This window comes from Crocodylus siamensis, chromosome 12 (assembly GCF_052110815.1).
Source record: "Crocodylus siamensis isolate JL-2025a chromosome 12, ASM5211081v1, whole genome shotgun sequence".
NCBI lineage: Eukaryota > Metazoa > Chordata > Crocodylia > Crocodylidae > Crocodylus > Crocodylus siamensis.
In genome coordinates this window covers 35,115,474-35,122,628 of record NC_143406.1, presented here as the reverse complement: position 1 = coordinate 35,122,628, position 7,155 = coordinate 35,115,474, and positions in this window count along the sequence as shown.

The window sequence follows — 7,155 nt, the reverse complement described above, 5'->3', positions numbered from 1 at the left end:
GCTCTCTATGTGAGGGAGCAGTACACCTCTCTGGAGGCTGACATTGGCTTCAAAGATAAACAGCTTGAAACCCTCCGTGTTAAGCTTCGGGGGCAGGGGGAGGAGGGTGAGAGATACCTAACTGTGGGTGTTTACTACAGGCAGTGAACCAAGGGGAGGAGCTTGATCTGGAGTTCTCTCAAGAACTGTTGGAGGCCACATGTGCAAGGGACTTGGTTGTCATGGGTGACTTCAATAACCCAGACATAGATTGGGAGGAACACTTGGCTAGGTCGGATCTGTCATGTAGCTTCTTAGCTGTAATTGAGGAGGTTGTTCTGACCCAGGAAGTGCAAGGGCCAACCAGACATACCTCTCTCCTAGACTTGGTCTTGGCCAAAGGAGATGATCTGGTGTGTGGCTTGAACATTGAGGTTAGTCTGGGTGACAGCAACCATAACCTCATCAGTTTTACCGTCCTTTGCAAGGCTGACAAATCAACTAGCAGGATTGAAGTCCCGGACTTCAAGAATGTTGACTTCAACAGGCTCAGGGCATCAGTACGGGAGGTGACACAGGACCAAGGATGGAAGGCAAATGGGGTGCATGAAGAATAGTTGTTCCTCAAGGACATGACCCTTGAAGCACAAAATAAAACTGTTCCCATGAAGAGAGAAGGTAGCAGAAGGGCTGGCAAGCCCTCCTGGCTCAATAGGGACATTGCAGTGCTCTTGAAAAATAAAAAAAGAGGCATACACACAATGGAAGCTAGAGACAGTCCTCAAGGAGGACTATACAACAGTGGTCCACACTTTTAGGAAAATGATTAGGAAAGCTAAGGCAATGACTGAGCTTAAGTTAGCCAAGGGAGTCGAGGACAATAAGAAATCTTTCTTTAGGTATGCAGGGAGCAGAAGGAAAACAAATGGAAGCATGGGGCCCTTGCTTAACACCTCGGGACAGCTGGTAATGGACACTCAGGAAAAAACTGAACTCCTGAATGCCCCCTTGGCTTTGGTATTTCACCAGACCAAGGGGAAAGACAAGCAAGATAAGGATCACTGGGCGTATGGTGGGAATGATAGCCTTCCCACTGTGGATTCTGACCTGGTGCAAAGCCAAATAGAAAAGCTAGACATTTATAAGTCAGCAGGACCAGATGGACTTCACCCGAGAGTGCTGATGGAGCTGGCTGAGGTCATTGTGAAACCCCTGGCAAAACTCTTTCAGAAATCATGGCACACAGGGGAGTTCCCTGAGGATTGACAGAGGGCCAACCTTGTGCCCATCTTCAAGAAGGGGAAGAGGGTGGACCTGGGCAACTATAGGCCAATCAGCCTAACCTCCATCCCAGGGAAAATCCTGGAAAAATTCATTAAAGAATCTATGTGTGATACACTCGTTGAGGGCAATTTTGAATGACAGCCAGCATGGCTTCATTGTGGGTAGGTCTTTGTCTTACCAATCTCATCTCCTTCTATGAACAGGTCTCTTGCCACCTGGACATGGGAGAGAAGGTCAATATTATATACCTAGACGTCCAAAAGGCTTCTGATCTAGTATCCCATGATATTCTTGTGGAAAAATTGGAAGATTGTGGGCTTAACTGATCAACAGTTCAGTGGGTGGAAAACTGGCTGCATGAATGGATCTGTGTTCTCATGAATGGATCTGTGTCATCCTGGCATGAAGTGACCAGTGGTATCCCTCAGGGGTCCATGCTTGGATCGGCGCTTTTCAACATCTTTATCTTGGATGTGGGGATGAAAAGCTCACTGGCCACATTTGCAGATTATACCAAGTTATGGGGGAGCGTGGTCATGTCAGATGACAGGTTACAGATACAGGTGGACCTAGACAGACTGGAGAGTTGGGCAGACTGGAACCAGATGAAGTTCAACATTCAGAAGTGTAAGGTGCTCCATCTTGGGGGCAAACAATCTGCAACATACTTACAGGCTCGGTGGCAACAATTTGGCTTGCACCATGGCTGAAAGGGACCTTGGGGTAGTGACAGACCATTGCATGAACATGAGCCAGCAATGCAATGCTGTGGTCAGCAGGGCAAACAACATACTGGCATGCATTAACCGTTGCATCTCATGCAAAACTAAGGAAGTGATACTCCCACTGTACTCTGCACTGGTGAGACCACAGCTGTAGTACTGTGTCCAGTTCTGGGTATTGCACTTCAACAACGACGTGGAAAAACTTGAGGGGGTCTAGAGAAGAGCCACCTGTATGATCAGGGACTTGCAAGACAAGCTGTACAAGGAGAGGCTGAGGGACTTGGGCCTCATCAGTCTACAGAAGAGAAGGCTGAGAAGGCACTTGGTAGCAGCTTACCGCCACATCAGGAGAGTACATCAAGAACTCAGTGAACAGCTGTTGACCAGGGCACCCCTGGGGAAGACCAAGAGCAATGGATACAAACTTCTAGAAAGCTGCTTCAGGCTCAGTTCCAGTCAGAGTGTCCAGACTGGAATAAACTCCCTCCAGTGGTGATGCAGTCACCTACCCTGGAAATTTTCAAAAGGAGACTGGACAGTAACCTCAGTGGGGTCATTTGTCCCCAATTGTCTTTTCCTGCCTAGTGAAGGGGGACTGTACCCAATGATCTACAAGATCCCTTCCAGCCCCTAACAATCTCTGAATCTCTGAATTTATGAAAAATCAATCTATGAAAGCTCTAGCATGTCAGGGCAGAGGCATGGAAGATGTTTTCAGAGATCGTTTCCTTAAATTGTTTTGTTCAATGGGAGGGGATGGAGTTTCTTTAATTTTCTAAGCACATTTTCCTTTGTTTTCAGTCTGGCGGGTTCCTGGCAGAGAAGTAGAACTGGTCTTCAACTAATTGTTTATTCATGGCTACAGAACTGCCTTGAGACAGCATCGGTACACCACACATACTAAGGTATGAATGCTCACAAAACTCTTGCGAGAGAGGAGAGCAATTATCCCTATTTTATAGATGAACTTCTAGGTATGCAAGATTGAGTGACTCAGCCAAGATCTTGCCCAGCAAGTATGACAGATCTGGAATATGATCCATCTCTCTCTTGTCCCTGGTCAGTGCCTTATCTATAACACCATCTTTCTGCTGTGGTTTACAACACTGTTAAATCACAAGGAAACATTAGAGCCCCTTTTTCTGCCCATAAAGGCTCGCATTGTTTTACTGTGTAGGAAAGGGTGAAATGCTGAATATTAAGATCTACAGTATTCTTCTCCTGCTGTATATAGTGCATTCCCAGTTCAATAGGAAACTTGTAAATGCACGTTGCTCACTGCTGATTTGATATCTGCTCTTGCTTATTGGACTCGGTGCAATGTATGTGTGTGGGAATTGATTAGGAATATCACGAGTAGCTAGGTAGCTCTCATTGACAGATATGTGGCATGTGGAACACGCTGCAATTTTCTTCCCAATGCCAGGACACACTGATAATGGCAGAATGGCACAACAAGGTCCTTTTCGTACACAGCACTGGGGGCTCAGTGGATGAGTAAGTGGTATAGTATTCTCATTATAGCTTGGAAATTGTCATTACCTTTCACTGTTCCTCAACCTGTGGCTGCCAGAGGCAGAAAGGCTGGTTGCCATAATGAGGTGGCAGCTGTGCTCAGCACTGCACCGGGGAAGGAGGAGGAGGAGCCAGAGGACCCCTTTGGTGAAAGAAAAGAAGTGCTGCAGGTTGTTAAGAGGGGACCCAAATGAGATCTAACCCAGTGAGGGATTAAAGGGTGGCAGATAATAAAAGGAAGGAGGGGCCTGCAGCACTCCACATATGCCTTCTCACCTCTTCTTGGGGAGCGAAGCAGAACAGCACAATGGCTTTCCTATTACCGCCCATTAAATGAGAGGATGTATAATTGACACGGAATACAGCGCAGGTTAATACAAACCCTAGGAGGTATAGAGAGGACTTCAGGCAGCAGCACCAATTAGTAGAGGAGCCCTTTATTTGCACAGAAATAAAGCCTGACAAGAACCACTGCTGACGCTGGCTGCAAGGCAGGTCTTGCTTCAAAAGCGATGGCTGTGCAAGGGAAGTAGCTGGTTTTAAGCTGTTCAGGGCAGCACAAAGGGGCCAGTGACCTTGTCACTCCTGGGCTGCCACAGCTGGCTTCCCTAGTCAGATGGAAAAGTTACAAGGGTTTAATGTGGCCCATCTCTCTCAGCTGTCTCTTTGGTAGCAAATCCAAACAGTCCCCACCAGGCCTTTCACTTCTTAACAAAGATTTGGGAAGTAGCAGCCTCTAGTCAGCTTCTGGCCCCAGCTGGGCTTCTCACAGACTAAGAGCCGAAAAACCTAAGGGAGGACGAAGTCTGCTAAGTGCTAACAAACAAAACTTGCTTTACAGTTAAGTGCCATGCCTCAGTCTTACCGGCAGAGGGCAGCAGTATGTGCACATAGCACTGCAGCTTCTCCTCCGTCACTGTGAGCAACTTGCTTGGCATTTTCTTGTTATATAGGCATATATCTGTACCCTGTGTGTGACTCTCTATAATCTTCCTGCAGTACTTAGATAGGATCACGTATTTGTTAACATGCTACTGCCAATCTCCTCCTAAACAGATTAAGTATAAGACCAGAGAATTCAACTTCAGTTTACAAAATCCTTGAAAAGGCATAAGACTGGTATGAAGTCCCTCTTCAGGTCCTTAAATCCATATATTACACTTAAAAGTAGCCCTGCTGAAGTCAATGCAGTTACTTAGGCACAAAAGACGAAACCTGTTTAAATAGTTTGAGACCTTACCATCACTATGATCCACTGATCTGAATACGTGCTAAACATGCAGCATTTGTATTTCTCCCAATTTAGAAATATGGTAGAGGACTGGAAAGTGGCCCATAAACAGGGAGTCCTTTAGCCAAAGTAGATCTCAAACAGGAAGTACTGAAGAACTAAGTAATTTAACTAACTTGTTATGGACAAACCCACCTCTCTTTCCTGAATCAGACTTCCTGGAACTTCAGTAATTCTCCAGTTCATGGTCCTGACTTTGTTTCTCTGGTCATCAACTGTGAGTGCAAGCTGTTGATTTCCTTTAATTGAGGCTGTAAGAATGAGTTCCTTTTTCAATAATGTATTTACCAAGTGCTGCACTTTCTATGTCCCAGTGTAAAATATAGGAGGTTCATTAAAGGGACAGCAGGCTTATCTCTTTTTGTCTGCTTTTTAGTTCCCTGCAGTTTAATGAGTTAACAGCAATGCCACTAATTGATTCTGAATTTAAAGAATGACTTTGGTATGAATTACTAAGTGACTATATTTCACCTGTGAGAAACTGTCAGGAAAAATTTGCCAAAATACACTTGCCCTTTACAAACAGGAGGATGATAATGAAATTGAACAAACGATGTTCATTTCCCTTCAAACATACTTATTAGTCCCAGAAGGAGAGAATTTTGCCAGTTGGTTTATTTAAAGCCCATTTTTGATTACCACCCACTGTGATATGTTGTTCTGCTTTTCCCATAAATGTTTTACAGTAATTATTACTAGCACTATTAAGCCAGAACCTGGGGCTGGAGTCCCTTCTTTTCCCCTACCCTGATCTCCTGCACTGTGACTCTCCAAACCCCCCGACTGTGAATCCATGCCTCCTCCAGTCCTTTGTCCTCCTGACTGATCCCTAGATTCTGTCTTCCTTCCTATGATCCTAACTTCTGTTGTCTACTTCCTCCAGCCTCTTGCTTAAGGTGCCCTAATGGCTCCACATCACTAGGGGTGTGTGAAGTGGGCGCTATTTGATTCAGATCTGGCTTGAATTGGGGACAGTGATTCAATTCATTGATTCGGATCACTGTCCCTGATTTGATTCGGCTGAATCTAACTCTGAAAACGCAATGCTAATTCAGAGAATCAACGATTTCGACATAGACATGGCTTTAAATGTTTTTTCTACATACCTCGAGGTACCAGCACAGCTCGTGAATGCTGCAGTGCTGGGGCAGATTGGGCATCCCACAGGAGTGCAGGGCCCCCCCCATGTGTTCAGTGGCGAACCTGGAAGTGGATCAGAAGTACTTCTGGTACACTTCTGGGTCTGCCAGGGGGCGGGCTGGCTCCCCCGCCCCCATGCCCTCCTGGCTTGGCAATCAGCCATGGGGGGACCCCGTGTGCCTCCCCCAACCCAGGAGGCACCAGTCACTGAGCTGGAGGGTGCGGGGGTGGGGGGGGGAGCTGCATACTCTCTGGCGGACCTGGAAGTGCTTCTGGTCCACATGCGGATCTGCTGCCAAGCGTGCTGGGGAGCCCCCACACTTCTGTGGGACACTCCATGTGCCCCAGCAGCACACCATTCATGAGCCATGCTGGTACCTAGAGAGGTATGTAGAAAAACATTTAAAGCCGTGTCTATGTCTAAATTGCCAAATCTTTCCAAATTGATTTGGAGGGTTGCAATTTGATTTGGAGACATTAAAAGTTCCTCTGATTTGATTTGGATTTGGAGATTCAGCTACCAAATCAGGGCAGATTGAATCAGAGACCAAAGCTTTGCACAGCCCTAATATTCACCTCTGCATAGAATATTTCTTCCCCCCAGGCCAATGTAAGGAGTATCACCACTGGAGCTGTACTTAAACTATATCACTTTCCATAACTCCAGCTGGGCACTTAGAATCTGAAAACTAGCACCAGAGTCTGAAGCTGGATATCCAAAAATGGAGTCACCCAAAATTAGCATGATCCTGAAAGTGTTAGACTATGACTGTGGGACCCCTACCTTTGCTACAGCCTGGAATTTATGTATGTCCTACAATTTCTTATTTTCATATTAGAAATGTGCAAACATAGTGACTGACATGAACCAAGAATAAAGTGACATTCGGCATGTTAATTAACATCTACTACACAGTATCCCCCAGACACCTTCATGTAAACAAAATGCTGATGCATACCAAAAAGCTATCTGGGCAAACAAAGGGATAGAAATTACAAGCAGCCACAAGCAAATTTAATCTCAGTATAAACCTGGGGTTTTTTTGCTTGTTTTTTTAATATATAATTATTCTGAAAGCAAGGAAAGTGCAACTGAAATTAAGGGCACTTCAATCTTTACCACTGACAGAGTTTCAGAATTGAATATTCTCCATTTGCCAGATAAGGAAGTATTTTGATGCCTTCCATGAATGTACTTCATTAATTTGAGTGCTTTTTTCC